Genomic DNA, 19,863 nt, shown 5'->3' with positions numbered 1-19,863 from the left:
AATTCATAATTCAACAAAAGTGATAATGGATAAAAGTAATTTCCTGGAAGCTTACAAAGAAGTTCTGAAAGAACTTAGAAGCCTTGAACAACAGATAGGTTCAGCAACCTAGATAGATTTTAAAAGTATAGACTATTGGAAGAAGATAAAATGCATTAGGGAAATTGAAGCAAAACATAGTTTATATAAGTTGAAAGACATACAGATAAAAAATATCACTTCATAATTTAAATAATATGAATATATACACATATATGTGTACATATGTAAATCTCTCTCTATATAGATGTCATAATAAAGTAAGTGCATCTTGTAGAAGGTACAGAATAGAGGTAATTTAAAGTTAACACGTCATGAACTGGGTTGTATGATTAATTTTTCTTTTTTTAATTTTAGGTCCAGATTTTAAAATAACAAAAAGTAAATTATTTATGTATCAATAACCCTAATTTCTACCATATTTAAGACTGAATAGATTCTGCTCTAATTCCAACATAGATATGCTAGATAAAATGTGGCAAAATTTTAAAAAGTTAATGCATAAGAAAGTTAGTAAGAAAGTGAAAACCCCAAATTTGAAAAAGAGAGAAGGGATTCTCAGCTAGAATCATAAAGTCTAGCTGATGCCTGTGGCAGTTCAAGAACTAGGATAACCAGACATAGACATGACAACTGGGAAGTGAGATTGTCAAGGCGTTGCTATAAATGCACATCCATTTTGGAAACTGATACACAGCAGAGTAATCTCTTCCTTCTCTTCCTACAGGATTATATGTGCAAGGAAAAATGGGGAGGGAGCCAAAGGCAGCTAGGAAAGCCGTCAGATTGCAACACAGTTCTAAGCCCTGTTAAGGAGAAGGAACGAATAAAGAATTTGGTAGGTCAAATCTTATACCATTTTATAGTACTAACAAAGTTTTGGCAAAGTCAGTGGGGAATTCTTAAGCCCAAGTCACACATCAGAAGAGTTCTACATCTCCTAGGATCAGGCCTATCTTAGTCTTCTTGCCACATTCAGTTATTGCCTGGGAGAAGCCTACAGAAACATAGGTCTTAGTGCATGTGTGGAGATGAATTACAGAATACAACAGCTGAGACTACTGGTCAGTTACGCTCTTTGCAATCAGAAATTTGAAGGGTCCATTCGCATTATTGCAATATATAAAAACTTTAGGACACAGCCTGTCACATACAAAGCATATTTTAATGTTTTTCCCATTATTCATATTATTATTAAAACCTAGCAAAATAAACATGTTTACCCTTTATAACCTAAAATTATTTTACACTGAGATGCAGGTTCCACATTTTTGGCAACTCTGCTCCAAATCAGTAATCATCAAACATACCACCATGGTTGTTTGTTATTAACACAGAGATGCTGGCCAGACCGAGATCCCAATTCTCTAGTCCTTAAGAGGCATGGTGGTTTAGTGTTTGGCTGCTAACTCAAAGACTGGCAGTTCAAATCCATCAGCCAGTCCTTGGAAATCTTAGGGGGCAGTTCTACCCTGTCCTATAGGTTCACTACGAGTCGGAATTGACTGAATGGCAACAGTTTTCTTTTTTTTTCCAGTTCGTCCTGAAGTGAGGCTCAGAGACTCCATTTTTAGTCAAACATTTAATGGGTTGTCTCCTCTACCAGTGGCATTCCACATCTAAGAAACACTGACATTCCTTTTAGAAATGTATATTTAACTTTGAAGGAAGGCTGGGTTTTATTTTTGGACAATAGACTTCATAAAAATAAAAAAAAAACCAAACCCACTTCTGTCGAGTTGATTCCGACTCATAGGACAGAGTAGAAGTGCCCCATAGTTTCCAAGAAGCACCAGATTCTAACTTCTGACCTCTTGGTTAGCAGCCGCAGCACTTAACCACTACGCCACCAGCGTTTCCATGAGCTTCATAGGTTTATGCACATACTAATACAAAAGGATGCTATCTTCTGAAAGGAGAAATCCTTATGGGTGGAATTGCACCTCCTGCAACATATGAACTACTCATCTTCTTCAGTAAATGCTTATCTTTTATTTAAATAATCATACTGATAGCATAAACAAAAAGGAGGCTATCAGAGTTAGCCCTACGTTATTTATCCCAAAGTGGAGAATTACATTATGGTCACTCAAAGGACAGGTGTCAGTGATTTTGTCTAGGCTGTTAATGGCCTCAGTGGTTTCATAATTAGGCAACACCTGATCATTCCTATGAGCGTAAGAGAGGAGCAGGCATTTGACGAGTGGGGTCGAGGAAAGGAGGGGATGATATGAAAAAGGAAGGGAGGACTATTTCACATTCTCTATATTCCTGGTGGAAGTATGTCCATTTTGCTTTTTACCAAACTTCTATCTCGGAATCATACAAACTTTTTTTACTTCTGACATCTGGCATCTTCCCAGGCGCAGTGAATGACACTGTATAAGATACTAGAGCTAAAGATTGAACAAAAGTAACCTGATCCCTGGCAAGTGCATATTAAAATAATTAAAATCATCTACAAAAATTTTTAATGTACTTTCTAAATAGTGACCTTTGAACTTTGATGAATAATTCATTGAGAATTTTTAATTGTACTCTTCATTTCCACTACTGCTGAATACAATATGAAATTTTGGGCTATTATATTCATAATTTTCTATGCCATCAACAAAGTCATTTTTTATTTCTTGGATTCTATGAACATAAATGTGTGTGTATATGTATATATAGATGTATAGGTTTGCATGCACCTGTCTATCTATCTATCTATCTATCTATTGGAGCCCTGTTGGCACAGTGATTAAGAGCTCTGCTGCTATCCAAAAGTTTTGGGCGTTTGAACTTATCAGCCACTCAGTGGGAGAAAGAGTTGACATTCTGCTTCAATAAAGACTACAGCTTGGAAATCTTATGGGGGCAGTTCTGCCCTGTCCTATAGGGTCACTATGAGTCAAAATTGACTCGACAGCAATGAGTTTGGATTTGACTTTTTATTTATCTATTACTGAAATTGAACTTAAACACCTTAACTATCTCTTAGATAAGTCCATCAATTTCTCAACATTTAGTTCGAATACATTTAATTTTTAAATTTCATCCAAAATTTTCTTACTTAGTGATACCACATAAAGATATTCCAGTAAAAATGAAGGCTATGAAAACATTTAAAAATATATCAAAGTTTGTCCTCACTAAAACGCTTAAGAAAGATTTGCTTTTTATAACATTGGTTGTATTTACCTTATTTATTTACACTGGCTTAAACTAAAAATAAGTTTCTTAGCTCATTAGTGAAATATTGTAAGGGAAAAACTATATCATTCCCTTGCAAATATATTCTACCTTAAATCAGTGCTCACTGTCAGTGAAAGTATGTCTCCATGTGGTCTTACAAATTAGTTTTTATGCAGATGAGAAAGAAAATAGCCAACTCATCACCTGAATGGAAGATTTTTTTTTCCTGTCTTGACTGCAATTTTTTGTCAAGCATAACATATTCTAACTCACATGCATACAAGAGTTGAGTACATGACACATTTTGCAACATTCCGTGTCATTTCCTGTTTTTTTTTTTTTTTTTTAAACAAGTAACAGACATTAAACAGGCTGCCTATTAACTCAGACAAAAGTTAACTCCCTGGGAAGGAATGGAATGTAGTATGTAAGTGACATAACCAGTTAGATTTTCAGCAACACATATTCAACCCAGTTATGCTGTGAGGTGATGCCACTCACAAGCCAATCGTATATCGATTGCCATATTATGGCAGATGATGAGGAAATTTTAAATGAATGCAACATTCTTTAAAGAATAGAAATATCATGAATTATGATTATGATTTCATTGTATTTATTTTCAGTCTTATTAATAGTAGTTCCTTCATGTCTACATGTGGGCACTAGCTCCAAGTAATTTTCTCGGTACCCAATAATTTCACACAAAAAGTTAAATAAACCCCAAATTGCAATAATATGAAGATGAATCGATTTAAGTATCAGATTTCTTTCTACGCTGAATTTCTGGTAAAGAAATTCACATAGAGATGGTGCCCTCAAATGACTAAGAATAGCTAGACTCTGCTATTGCCTGTTGAAAATATGCATCCACAGTCTTTTAAAAAGCAATAGCATAGTATAATAATAATGGAAAACTAAGATCCACATTGACAAGTTATATCCAGAGGAAGAAATATATATATTTATAAATGTGCCTTTGACAAATAAGGTCTATTATTCCATCAATAATTTACAGACTGTAAATTCTTGAGCTGTTTATAAAAATATAAACTATATACTATCATATATAAATAACTCATAGGGCTATCCCCGAGTGACCTACTCAGTGATAGTTGGAAGAATTTCTGTTGTTGTTAGGTGCCATCAAGTCAGTTCAGACTCATAGCAACCCTATGTACAACAGAACAAAACACTGACTTGTCCTGTGCCATCCTCACAATTGTTGTTGTCCGTCGTTGCAGCCACTGTGTCAATCCATCTCATTGAGGGTCTGCCTCTTTTTCGCTGACTCTCCTCTTTACCAAGCATGATGTCCTTCTCCAGGGACTGATCCCTACTGACAACATGTCCAAAGTATGTGAGGCACAGTCTCACCATCCTCGCTTCTAAGGAGCATTCTTGTTGTACTTCTTCCAAGACAGATTTGTTCATTCTTTTGGCAGTCCATGGTATATCCAATATTCTTCTCCAACACCACAATTCAAAGGTGTTAATTCTTCTTCAGTTTTCCATATTCATCGTCCAGCTTTAATATGCAGAGGTGGTGACCATGGCTTGGGTCAGGTGTACCTTAGTCCTCAAGGTGACACCTTTGCTTTTCAACACTTTAAAGAGGTCTTTTGCAGCAGATTTGCCCAATGCAATGAGTCTTTGGATTTCTTGACTGCTGCTTCCGTGGTTGTTGACTGTGGACATGAGTAAAATGAAATCCTTGACAAGGTCAATCTTTTCCCCATTTATCACAATGTTGCTTATTGGTGCAGTTGTGAGGATTTTTGTTTTCTTTATATTGAGTTATAATCCATACTGAAGGCTGTGTTCTTCGATCTTCATCAGTAAGTGCTTCATGTCCTTTTTACTTTCAGCAAGCAAGGTCGTATCATCTGCATAATGCAGATTCTTAATGCGTCTTCCTCCAATCCTGATGCCCTGTTTTTCTTCATTTAGCCCAGATTCTTGGATTATTTGTTCAGCATACAGATTGAACAAGTACCGTGAAAGGATACAACCCTGACACAAATCTTTCCTGACTTTAAATCATGCATTATCACCTTGTTCTGTTCAAAAGACGGCGTCTTGGTCTATATACCGGTTCCTCATGATCACAATTAAGAGTTCTGGAATTCCCATTCTTAGCCTGCATTAAATAAATAAATTCCAGCTGTTACTCATGCCAAAGCAAGCCATGCAGCGTTGTCTGTGTCAAGCTTATTTTGGAAACCCTGGTGGTGTAGTATTTAAGTGCTACAGCTACTAACCAAAAGGCCGGCAGTTCAAATATACCGGGCAATCCGTGGAAACTCTGTGGGGCAGCTCAACTCTGTCCTGTAGGGTCACTATGAGTCAGAATAGACTCAGTGGAAAAGGGTTTGGTTTGGTTTAAATGTAAAACAGTAAGAAATCTTAATTCTCGTTGTTCTGGAAAAAGTTTTTTTTTTTTTTTTTAAGACATTCGTACATTTTTGGTATAATGTAAATTGATCCAAACTCTAGGGAGGGCAATGTGGCAATATTTAGCAAATTATATAAGCACATATGCTTGGATCAAGTCATTCTAAGAATTTATCTTTTAGACACTCTTGCTGATAGTGGAAAAAATACACTTGTACAATGTTATTTATTGCCCGCAACATATTGATAGAAAAATATTTTTAAATGGTTAGATGAATTATTGAATAGTCAAAAAATGGAAAATTAGGTAGATATTAAGAAGAATGAGGAAGCCCTGTATTTATTGATAAAGAAGTATCTTTATGAGAAGACTTAAGTGAAAAATTTTAAATGTTTAAAAGTATACACATTATGCTGCTAATAGTGTAAAAATACTTTTAACTGAATAAACATAAACATGTATATATATACATATATGTATATATTTAATTGTTTTTTAGTCTACCTTTGGAAGGATAAAAAGAAGTGATTATATTTCTAGGAGAACAGGTTAGGGTAACAGAGTAAAGAAACACTATACACTCTTTTTGCTTTAAACTCTTTCTAATTGAAATTTTTATTAAGATATAGATTCACACACAGTTGCAGGAAATCATAGAGACTTATCTGGACATTTTGCCCAGTTTCTCAATGATAAGATTTTATAAAATTATAGTATAATATTACAATCAGTATATTGGCATTGATACTATCCATCAATCTCAGTCATATTTCTCCAGTTTTACTTGTACTCATTTGCCTCTGTATGTGCATGTATATGCATGCTTTTGTGTAAGTACTACGTTCTATGCAATTCATGTCAAGATATGAAAAGATCAAGCACTGTAAGAATCCCTTCTGTTTCCTTGTTATAACCACACCCACTTTCCTTTTCCACCTAATTTCTAAATCCAAGAAACCACTAATCTGAAATTTTATTTCAAAATGTTAGAAAAATGGAATCATATTCTCTCTCTTTTAGGGATTGGCTTTTCTTAGTCAGTGTAATTACCTGGAGATTCAGCCAAGTTTTATGCACATATCAATAATCTCTTCCTTTTTTAAATTGTGTAGTACTCCACGGTCTCTATGTACCAGACTGTTTTCTCTTTCACCTATTAAATAGTATCTGGGTTGGTGCCAATTTGGGGCTATTAGAAATAAAACTGGTATGAACATTCAGGTCCTGGAGAAGCACACCATGCTTAGTAAAGTGGGCGGTCAATGAAAAAGAGGAAGACTAGCAATGAGATGAATTGACACAGTAGCTGCATCAACTGGCTCTAACATAATAAGGATTGTGAGGTTGGCACAGGACCAAGCAGTGTTTCATTCTGGTGTGCATAGGGTCACTATGAGTTGGAACCCTGGTGGTGTAGTGGTTAAGTGCTATGGCTGCTATCCAAAGGGTCGGCAGTTCAAATCCACCAGGCACTGTTTTTTTTTTTTTTTTTTAGATGGCACTTAACAACAACAGCATGAACATTCATGTGGAACTAAAAGTTGAAAACCAGTACATGTACAGGTTTTTGAGTGGTCACACATGTCTTAGTTATTTAGTGCTGCTATAACAGAAATACCACAAATGGATGGCTTTGACAAAGAGATGTTTATTGTCTCACAGTAAAGTAGGCTAATAGCCCAAATTCAGGGTGTCAGCTCCAGGGGGAGGCTTTCTCTCTCCGTTGGCTTTGAAGGAAGGTCTTTCTTGTCAATCTTCCCCTGAACTAAGAGCTTCTCTGCACAGGAACCCTGGGTCCAAAGGATGTGCTCTACTCCTGGTGCTTCTCTCTTGGTGGTATGAGGCCCCCAACTCTCTGCTTGCTTCTCTTTCCTTTTATCTCTTAAGAAATAAAAGGTTATGCAGGCCACCGGGCAAATTCCTTTTACATTGGATCAGGGAGGTCACCTGAGTAAGTGTGGTGTTACAATCCCACTCTAATCCTTTTAACATAAAATTATAATCACAAAATGGAGGACAACCACACAATACTGGGACTCATGGCCTAACCAAGTTGATACATACATTTTTGGGGGGACATAATGCTATCCATGACAATGCATTTTTATTTCTTTGGAATAAATGCTAGAAAGTACAATTGCTGGGTCAGATTACAATTGCATGTTAAGTTTTATGAGAAACTGCCAAATTGCTTTCCATAGTTTACATTCCCACCAGCAATGTATGAGAAATCTAGTTTCTTTACCTCCTCACCAGCATTTTGTTTTGTCAATTTTTTTTTTTAATTTTACTCATTCTGATAGTTATATCTTGATATTATTATTGTGATTTAATTTACAGTTCTCTAATGGCTAATGATACCAAACTTATTTTTGAATGATCTTTTCTTCTCCTTTTTTTTAAAAAAGTTTTTATTTTTTAGAGCAGATTTAGGCTTACAGAAAAACCATGCAGGAAATACAGACAGTCCCTATATACTTGCTCCTCTCTCTCTCTTGCACTGTTTCTGTTATTAACATCTTGAACTCTTGTGTTTTCTTATAATTGGTGAACCAATGTTAATGTATTATCATGAACTAAGTCCATTGTTCACACTGCCATTCACTCTTTGTGTTTTAGAGTCTTCTGGGCTGTGATAAATGCATAATTTCATGAGTCCGCCTTTACAGTATCATACAGAATAATTTCACTGGCCTAAAAATATCCTGTGCTCTACCTATTCAAACCAACCCCCCTTCCCCTAGCAACTGCTGATCATTTTTACTGTCACTACAGTTTTGCCTTGTCCAGAATGTCATATAGTTGGACTTGTACAATATGTAGCTTTTTTCAGATTGGCTTATTTCATTTAAGAATGTATGCATTTAATGTTTCTCCACGTCTTTGTGTGGCTTGATTGCTCACACACTTTTATTACTTAATGATTACTCCATTGTATGGATGTACCAGTTTGTGTTTATACATTTGTTATCCATGCATCATTTGGTAGAATATCTTGATTACTTCCAATTTTTGACAAAAATAAAGGTGCTTTAAATATTTGTGTGCGGGTTTTTGTATAGGTATATACATTTTCAGTTAATTTGGATACATACCTGAGGGTTGATTGTTGGATTACATGATAAACTTATGTTTAACTTTGAAACAAACTGCCTGACAGTTTTCCAATATGGCGCTACAATTTTGCATTCTCACCAGCAATAAGTGAGAGTTCCTGTTGCTCTACATCTTTCCCAGCCCAGTCTTGAAGAGAAGTATGACAATTATCTTCATACTGTGGGGAAAAATAATACATTATAAAGTCCTACTAGATGTTTTCTATTAGAAGATTCAACATGGGTGTGAGAAATTTTTTTTTTTTAATTAAAATAGCTAACAACATAGATGAACATGAAAAGTGGATTTCTCCTTTCTTTATTACATACACCTACATTCACTGTTTAGGAGTTTCTTGAGATTTCAGTAAAAACTGTTAAGTGAAACTCACTGAAAAATATTTTCTGCCTTGTTTTATGTTGCAACAAAAAAGATTTTTCCAGTTGTTTTAGAACCTATTAATATACATGATGAATACAATTAATAAAATAAAAATCCAACATAAAAGTGAGATGATTTTCCAATAAATGTGGACTTCTCTGTAATGACATAGCAGTGTTCTATCAAAGAGCAAATCTCAGTATTGATTTGGTTGCAGTAAGAATAAGATTGTTGTTTTATTCATGCACTTTTAATTCATGCCTTAACAGTATTTTTCAATACATGTACCTTTTTAAATTCTGGAATTATATATTTTGTAGAGTTTTCTGTTTATGTTCTATTTTCTTTTGTATGCTGAGCTGTTGGTTGGTGCAGCAACTAATTGTGATACAATCATTTCCTTCAACTACTACAATTTCAAAGAAAATTCTAAAAATCTTTTCTTTAGTTTGTCTTCTACAAATTTATTTACATATTTATTTCAGTATCAAGTTTTTAGAATTATTATAAATTGCTTAATGAAAAAAGAGATTATTTTTATCATGTCTGTTTAGTACTTGGCAGTAGTGATAAAACAATCATACTATATATATGCATATACAATTCACAATTCCCAAGTTAAACAAAATTGCCATACTTACATATGTATATTCCAAGTTTTCTCACTTTTCATGTTGAAATCTCTTTGGGCCTTTACTTAGAGAAAATTAATAACCAGAATATTAGAACCAGAGAGGATTTTTACCATATCTATGTATGTTTGATGGAACTCTGGTGGCACAGTGGTTAAGAACTTGGCTGCTCACCAAAAGGTCAGCAATTCAAATTCACCAGCCAATCCTTGGAAACCCTATGGTACAGTTCTACTCTGTCCTGTAAGGTCACTATGAGTCAGAGTCAACTCGATGGCTATGGATTCGGTTTTTGGTTTTATATATGTTTGGGGTAGTGGTTAAGAGTTTGGTTGCTAACCAAAAGGTAGGTAATTCAAATCCAGCAGCAGCTTCTTGGAAACCTTATAGGGCAGTTTTACTCTGTCCTAAACAATTAATATAAATTGGAGTTAACTTAATGGCAACCAGAGTTTTGGGGTAAAAGTTTTATTGTTTTAATTAAAAATAATACATGTTCATTGTATAAAATATGGTTCCCCTGGTTTGGCGGTGTAGACGAAAAAGTTTGGTAAATACTAACTGAAAGGCTGAAGGTTCAAACCCACCCAGAAGCACCTCAGAGGACAGGCCTGGAGGTCTGCTTCTGAAAGGTCACAGACTCGAAGACCCTAAGGAGCAGTTCTACTCTGCACACATGAGGTCATCATGAGTCAGAATTGACCTGATGGCCACAAACACCAATAACATTGTATAAAATAAAGAAATGCATAATTCTCATAGTTGTTATTTGTCTGTCTTAGTTATCTAGTGCTGCTGCAACAGAAATACCACAAGTGGATAGCTGTAACAAAGAGAAGCTTATTTTCTCAGTCTAGTAGGCTAGAAATCTAAATTCGGGGTATCATCTCCAGGGGAAGGCTTTCTCTCTCTGTCAGGTCTGGGGGAAGGTCCTTCTTAGCAATCTTCCCCTGGACTAGGAGCTTCTCCTTGCAGAAGCTGTGGTCCAAAGTACGTGCTCTACTCCTGGCACTGCTTTCTTGGTGGTATGAGGTCCCCTGTCTCTGCTGGCTTCTCTCTTTTATATCTCAAAAGAGATTGTCTTAAGACACAATCTAACCTTATAGAGCTCCTCAACATAACTGCCACTAGACCATCTCATTAACATCATAGTGATAGGATTTACATCACATAGGAAAATCACATCAGATGACAAAATGGTGGACAATCACACAATACTGGGAATCATGGCCTAGTCAAATTGATACACATATTTTTGGGGGACACAATTCAATCCATGGCATTGCCTTTGAATTGACCTCTTACTCATGGTGATCCTATGTGTTTCAGAGTAGAACTACTCCATAGTGTTTTATTGGCTATAACCTTTACAAAAGCAGATCATCAGTCCTTTTCTTCACCAGAGCTGCTATATGGGTTCCAGCTATCAACTATCAATTAGCAGGAGATTGCAAATTGCTTATAAAGAACAGAAAATGTATTATCTGTATTTCCCATCTCCTAGAAGTAGGCAGGAGCCCTGGTGGTGCAGTGGTTAAGAGCTGCAAAAAGGTTGTGAGCTAAGATTTTTTGTTGTTATGAGGTGCCATTGAGTTGGTTTTGACTCATAGCGACCCTAGGTACAACAGAACGAAATACTGCCTGGTCCTGCTCCATCCTCAAAGTCACTGTTATGCATAAGCCAATCGTTGCAGTCACTGTGTCAATCCATCTTGTTGTTTTCCTCTTTTTCATTGACCCTCTACTTTACCAAGCATGATATCCTTCTCCAGGGACTGAATCCTCCTGATAACCTGTCAAAAGCATGTAAGACATAGCTTCACTATCCTCACTTCTAAGGAGCACTCTGGTTAAACTTCTTTCAAGACAGATTTGTTCATTCTTTTGGCAGTCCATGGTATAGTCAGTATTCTTCTCCAACACTGCAATTCAAAAGCGTCAATTCTCATTTGGTTTTCCTTATTCATTATTCAGTTTTCCCATGCATATGAGGCAATTGAAAACACCATGGCTTGAGTCAGGTGCACCTTAGTCTTCAACGTGACATCTTTGCTTTCTAACACTTTAAAGAGGCTTTTTGCAGCCAATTTGCCCAATGCAATGCTTCTTTTGATTTCTTGACTGCTGCTTCCATGGGTATTGATTGTGGATCCAGGTAAAATGAAATCCTTGACAACCTCCATCTTTCTCCATTTATCATAATGTTGCTTATTGGTCCAATTGTGAAGATTTTCATTTTCTTTATGTTGAAGTATAATTCATACTGAAGCCTTGGTCTTTGATTTTCACTAGTAAGTGCTTCAAGCCTCTTTAATTTCAGCAAGCAAGGTGGTGTCATCTGCATATCGCAGGTTGTTAATGAGCCCTTCTTCAATTGTGGTGCCCTGTTTTTCTTCATACAGTCCAGCTTCTCAGACTATTTGCTCAGCATACAGATCGAATAGGTGTGGTGAAAGGATACAATCCTGACACACAATTTTCCTGATTTTAAACCACATTGAAAGCAATTAAGCTAAGATAATAACACAAGAAGAATAGACTTGATACACAAGAAAGTTCTTATTTTCATTTAGACATTCCATGGAATATCTTGACTAGCATTATATGATTTCAACTGTAGACAACAGCAATGACTATGCAAAGCCTAGCATCAGAGCAAGGAACTACTGCCTGGTACAAAGAGCTTTGACATGACATCAGGCTAGCATCATAGAGAAGGGCCCCCTACTAGATACAATTGGTAGAGACCTGGTAGGATCTGCAGTAAGCAGTGGGTCTCTGTCCTGTCAGAATTTCATCTTCATGAAATACAACAACTGAAAAGATACAGGAAATGGCAAGCACAGAGTCCACAAGAAAATGTGCCCTGGAATGCTAGTGGAAATGTGAGATAATTAATTTACAAATAACATGTCTCTGTTGATTTATAAATAAATTGAAAAGTAGCCGTAACTTAAATTTTCCTTAGCCCTTTTCCTTGACTTGTCAGTACTAAAGAAGTGATGCACATCTTAAAGTCCTGGAGTTGTATTTTTGAGTATATGTTTCTGAAGTTCATTAAAGCCAATGGTCTCTGGTTAGCTGATAGACCTCAGCTAATAGATAAATAATCAGGAATTCTGGAACCAGTTGTTAAACCATTTATTGTTGTTAGCTGCCATATACTTGGTCCCTGATTCATGGAGCCCCCATGTGTTACACAGAAGAACTGCTCTATAAGGTATTCTTGCCTATAATCTTTATGGAAACATATTGCCGGGCCTTTACTTCCGTGGAGCACATGATAGGTTTTTACCACCAACTTTTCAGTTAGCTGCTTATGGAAACCATTTGCCCTACACAGGTTTCTTTTGTTAAACCATTAGTAGCTTGGAATCAGCCATTGTAGGAGTATTTACACCACAGCAAATGTTACAAATAAGCTCTCCCCTCCCCACTCAGGCCCCAGAGTTGGTTTACCAGAACACACTAATTAAAGCTCTACTGGTTCAAAATCTGATTTTTTAAAAAGCCATCTTATTTTTAGGCTGAATTTAATTCACTACTTGAGAAAGCAGTCTAATTTGCTTGTCTGTATAAAGAACACATTGTTTAGAATTGAATCTGTGTTCTAGCTCAACAGCTTCCAAATATTTATCAGCTGATCCAAATCAGTGTGTGCGTAAAGTAATGAGACGATGTTAAAACAAGAAAACTGGTTATATGCTGTAATTTCCACGGGGAGGGAAACTGAAAGAAGTTGGGCATTCTCTAGGCAAGTTGTAGCTAACAGGCATTCATACATTTAAAATAATAGCTTTGAAGTTTGTCTTATCCATTCCATGTAGTAATACTGGGAGAAGTTGCAAATGAATTGTGGTCTCTACCATTGTTTTTTAGTTTCTTTGAAGATATACTATATTTGTATTAAATGACATCACAATAAGTAAATATGAATTCACATCAAAGTATCACACAATGTTAGAGAGATTGCAAATAGGGAAGTAAAGATACTGTTAAAATTGGAAAACTTACTGGTTTAGTAAATTCTTAGGGCAGTGGTTCTCAACTTTAGCATTCGTTAGAATCACCAAGGGACTTGTTAAGAGACAGTAGGTCAAAGATGGTGCTTGAATGTTTATGTTTGTAAAAAGTTTCCAGATGATGCCGGTCCTGCAGGTCAGGGAACAACAACTTGAGAGAGAGGGCCCTGTTGAGAGAAGGTGCTTCTTCCTCATGGTAGTCTTACGTATTCTAGTTAATTCACAAAATATGTGTTGAATTGGATTTCTCAACTAAACTGGAAAGAAAGAAGCTAATGCATTCTACTGGATAGAAAAGGAGAAATATGTATACACATATATATACCAAAAAACCAAACCCATTGCCATCCAGTCAATTCCAGCTTATAGCAGCCCTATAGAACAGAGTAGAACTGCCCCATAAGATTTCCAAGAAGCAGCTGATGGATTCAAACTGAAGTTTTGATCGTTTGGTTAGCAGCCGAGCTCTTAACCACTATGCCATCAGGGCTCCATATCTATCTATCCATCCTTCCATCAGTCCGTCTGTCCATCCGTCCGTCCATCATTCATCTATCGATCGATCGATTGATTGATCATCTATCACCTATCTATCTATCTATCTATCTATCTATCTATCTATCTATCTATCTATCTATCTATCTATCTATCTATCTATGATCTATCTGTCTATCTATCTATCATCTATCTGTCTATCTGTCTGTCTATCATCTATCTGTCTATCTATCATCTATCTACCTATCTATCCATCATCTATCTATCATCTCTCTATCTACCTATCTACCTATCATCTATCTATCTATCTATCTATCTATCTATCTATCTATCTATCTATCTATCTATCTATCTATCTATCTATCTATCTATCATCTATCTATCTATCTATCTATCATCTATCAATCATCTATCTATCTGTCTATCTATCATCTATCTGTCTATCATCTATCTATCTATCTACCTACCTATCTACCTATCTATCCATCATCTATCGTCTATCATCTGTCTATATATGATGTGATATAATCAGTTTTACTCTGATGATCAACTGCATGTCTTAACAATTTGAAATTAAACCAGAAGACATTCATACTTTTATTTTGTATATAAAATAATGAATTACTTATAGATATGTTGATATGATAAAAGGATAGATTACATTTGAGTATTGAATGTTTAGAATCCGAAGAGTGGTACTAAATGCAAAAGCTAAAAAAGAGATCAATATCTATACTTAACACATTTTTATTTTTACAGAATAATTGTAAAACTAAAATATCCAAGAAATGTAATGCTTGTATGAATATGTGGTAAGGAAAATTGATATTAACATGAAAATTCTAAAAATGAGAATGAGAAAATTGCTCATAGATAATATAACTGGGGGACCACATAAAAAATATGAGCAAAAAAAAAGGGGGGAAAGAGGCCAATATAAATGAAATTAGTTATTTTGTAAAAAGTTTCACATGTATCTGTTGCAAACTTAATTTTTTTTTCTGAAGTAATTTTAGATTTACAGAAGAGTCGCAGGAATAATACAATTTCCTTATATGTTTTTCCAGCTTCCCTTGATGTTAAGATCTAATGTAAAATTAGTAAACTTGTCAAAACTAAAAAAAAAAAAAAAAAAAAGTTGGTATAATACTATGAACCAAGCTTCAGACTTTATTGAGAATTCGTTAGGTTATTATAATTATTATTTTAAATTCTCTCATATAATGCCTTTAGTTTTTGTTCCAGGATCCAGTTCAGGATTTCTGTATTATTTCTTCTTGGTCTCCTCCAATCTACATTTCCTCTGTATTTTCTTCCATTACCTTGACAGTTTGGAAGAGTACTGGAAACTTATTTTTAGAATTCTCTTCAATATGTGTCCAATATTTTCTCATGATCTGATTGAGGCTATGTATTTTGGGAAAGAATAATTCACAGACATTGTGCTCCTCTCATTGTCTTATATCAAGGGGTATATTATGTAGATATGTTTTATTACTAGTGATGCTAACATCAATCACTTGGTTAAGGTGGTAACTGCCAAGTTTCTTCACTATAAAGATATTATTTTTCCCCTTGTATTTTTTAATTATTACAGGAGATACTTTGAGACTATGTAAATATCAGTTTGTCTTGATATCTGACCTGTTTCTAAGAGTATTTTCTGTTGTTATGTTGAAAACGTGCTGTTGATTAAGCCTTATTCTTTAACAGGTATTGTGTTTCAGGGTCGAAGAGTTGTAGCCAATGTTGCAGTTCCTTCTTGGATGTTAGTCTGAATCCAGCATGCTTAGGTATCCTTCCATCAGAATTTGACTTTTTGTTTGTTGTTTATCTGATCCCTTCCCCTAGTTACAATGGATGTTCATTGATACACCATGCAAAGGTTGAGATTGTGTGTCAACTTGGCTGGTCCACGATTCTCAGTGTTTATATGTGATCACCTCCATGATGGGATCTGCTATGAGTAGCCAATCAGTTGAAAAGGAGTTTTCTTGGACCTGTTGCCTACATCCAAATATAAGCAGACATTCTGGCTTTTGCCTGGTTTGGATTCTGCAGCTGCCTCCTGTTCTTGGGATTTGAACTGCCATCTTACCTGCTGATCTTGGAATTCATCAATCTTCACGGCCTGTGAACAAGAGCCGTGCTCTCCAGGCTGCCAATCTTGAGTTCACCAGCCCCTGCAGCTATGTGAATCAGGAAAAGCCTTGCGGTCTTGCCTGCTGATCTTGGGATTCATTGACCTTCACAGCCTGTGAACAAGAGCCCTGCTCCTCGACCATCTGATCTTAGCTTCACAAGCCCCTGAGGCTATGTGAATCAGGAGAAGCCTCTACCCTGATCCAAGGACTTGGGATGTTCCAGCCTCTACAATCACAGGAGCCATTTCCTTGAGATAAACCTCTCTCTCTCTATATTTATATATATAGTTATTGTGTGTGTGTATATATATATATATACACACACACACACACACACACACATATATGTATAATGGGAATTCCAGAACACTTAAGTGTGCTCATGAGAAACCTGCACATAAATCAAGGGGCAGTCTTTCCAACAGAACAAAGGGATAATATGTGGTTTAAAGTCAGGAAAGTTATGTGTCAGGGTTGTATCGTTTCACCATACCTATTCAATCTGTATGCTGAGCAAATAATCTGAGAAACTGGGCTGTATGAAGAAGAATGGGGCATTAGGATTGGAGGAAGATTCATTAACCCCATGCATTATACAGATAACACAACCTTCTTGCTGAAAGTGAAGAGGACATGAAGCACTTACTGATGAAGATCCAAGAACACAACCTTCAGTGTGGATTACACCTCAACATAAAGAAAACAAAAAATTCTCACAACTGGACCAATAAGCAACATCAGGATAAGTGGAGAAAAGATTGACGTTGTCATGGATTTCATTTTACTTGAATCCACAATGAACACCCATGGAAGTAGCAGTCAAGAAATCAAAAGACAAGTTGCATTGGGCAACTCTGCTGCACAGGACCTCTTTAAAGTGTTGAAAGCAAAGAAGTCACCCTGAAGACTAAGGTGCACCTGACCCAAACCATGGTGTTTTCAATGGTCTCCTATGCATGTGAAAGCTGGATGATGAAGAAGGATGAGCAATGAATTGATGCCTTTGAATTGTGGTGTTGGAGAAGAATATTAAATATACCATGGACTGCCAAAAAAATGAACAAATCTGTCTTGGAAGAAATGCAACAAGAATGCCCCTTAGAAGCAGGAATGGGGAGACTATGTCTCATATACTTTGGACATGTTGTCAGGAGGGATCAGTCCCTGGAGAAGGACATCATGCTTGGTAAAGTAGGGGGTCAGCAAAAAAGAGGAAGACTATCAGTGAGATGGATTGACACAGTGGCTGCAACAATGGGGTCAAGCATGACAATGATTGTGAGAATGGCGCAGGACTGAACAGTGTTTCGTTCTGTTGTACATAGAGTCACTATGAGTCAAAACCAACTCAATGGCACCTAACAACAACAACTATATATATGTGTGTATATATACATATATATGTATATGTATATATATATATATATATATATATATATGCTTTATTGATTTTGCTTCTGTAGAGAACCCAGCCTAAGATACAGCAAGTATGACTTTGTTGCCATTTTCCCCACAGAGTGAGAGAGGTAGCATCCTGGTGGGTTATTCTACAGTTTCCACAGTGTCTAATGCTCCTCTCTCTGAGTTCTGCTTTGTGAGACTTTCTAAGGGAACTACCAATATTTGGTGTGAGCAGTTAGTGGGGTTCATAGCAAAAGAGTTTATAAGAGGGTATGGAAACTCTCTATATTTGCAGCTCCCAGAGGCTTTAATTACTTTCGTCAGTGCACGGTGGACTCCTACCAAGTCTATAGTCATCCTAGGTGAACTCCTCTTACTGATATCCAGCTTTATCTTGCCCTTTTGAGTCAGAACTTCCACCTCATCTCTCCCAGTATTAAACTGTCTCTTCCTAGATTTTAGGCCATATGCTTCCTATGTGAGTCCCTCATGGTGGAAACAGTAATAGTGCTTGGCTGCTTACTGAAAGTTTGGTGATTCCAATCCATCCATTTGCACCTGCAAAAAAGACCTGGTTATTTACTTCTGAAAAATCAGCCACTGAAAACCCCATAGAACACAGCTCTACTCTGACACACATGGGTGACCATGAGTTGGAACCTACTAGATGGCAACTAGTTACTGGATAAGGTCTCCTGTAAATAAACATTCTAATAGTGTTAGAAAAGTTGTGAACTTGCTATTGTCTTGCATTTTTAATTATAAGTTTGGGAGTGACACTTTTCTCACTGCTTTACAACCCGAAGAGGGAACTGAGAGCAAACAATGCTATATAGTTTTAAACCAAATAATAATCCAAATAATAACTTACTATAGAGTGTACTTGCCCAAAGTAATCAAGTGAATCCACTTAAGCTTGAACAAAAAATCTGATTATTTTTAAATTACATTAGTTTTCTGTACCATACCAACAATGACTTATCTACATATTGCTTTTTTAAATTTTCTTACAAATAAATAGTGTCTCATAAAAGACTGCAAAATTTTAAAATGAAAAGCTATAGTGTAGATTGTTTTTGTATATCAAACAACATCTAATATTATATTACATGGTCCCATCTTCTACTATTTAATTAGATTTCAACCTTTTAAATACATTATCATACAATTTTAGGGAATATTTTTAAAACAGATTTAGATTTACAGAATTGTGACAGTAGTACCATTTCCATATACTCTCCACCCAGCTTTGTCTACTCTTAACACTTATGTCAGTGTGGTGCATTTGTCATACTTATTGAATGGATATTAGTACATTACTTTTAACTAAAGTTCAGAGTTTAGTCAGAGTTCCTTAGTTTTACATAATGTAGCTTTTATGTTCCAGTATTCCACATAGCCTTTGATCTTCATATCTTCCTAGGCTCCTCATAATTGTGATTGTTTCTGACTTTTGTTGTTTTTGATGACTTTGAAAGTTTTAGGAGTAATGGCCAAATATATTGCAGAATGTTCCTCAATGGGCATTTTTGTTAAGTTTCTCTCAAGATTGAAGTGGAGTTATGGGTTTTGGGGAGGAAGACCACAGAGGAAAAGTATCATTTTCATCATTTTATATTAAGCATCGTACTATCAACATGACTCATCATTGTCGATATTAAACTTGACCACTTGGCTGTGGTAGTGTTTGTCAGTATTCTTCACTGAAATATTATACTCACCTCCCTTTCATACTATACCATTTTGAAAGAAGTCTTTATGTGCAGCCCACACTTAATGAGTGAAGAATTACACACCACCTCCTTGAGAGTGGGGTATCTACATAAACTGTTTGGAATTTTTCTGAATGAGAGATATCTATATTTCCTCCTTATTTATTTATTCATTAATAATGTGTTTATATCAGTACAGACTCATGAGTATTTTATACCTTGGTTTATATTTCAATACTATACTAGTTATTATTTTTATTAAATTTCAATTTATTTTATTGTGGTAAATATATAGATAATGAAACATTTGTCATTTCCACAATCTTCACAGTTAAGTGATGAAAAAATTGGGGAATGGTTAATCATGGT

Source organism: Loxodonta africana, chromosome 2, assembly GCF_030014295.1.
Source record: "Loxodonta africana isolate mLoxAfr1 chromosome 2, mLoxAfr1.hap2, whole genome shotgun sequence".
NCBI classification, from domain to species: Eukaryota; Metazoa; Chordata; class Mammalia; order Proboscidea; family Elephantidae; genus Loxodonta; species Loxodonta africana.
The sequence above is the reverse complement of the archived record's forward strand: the minus strand, read 5'-3'. Positions refer to the sequence as shown.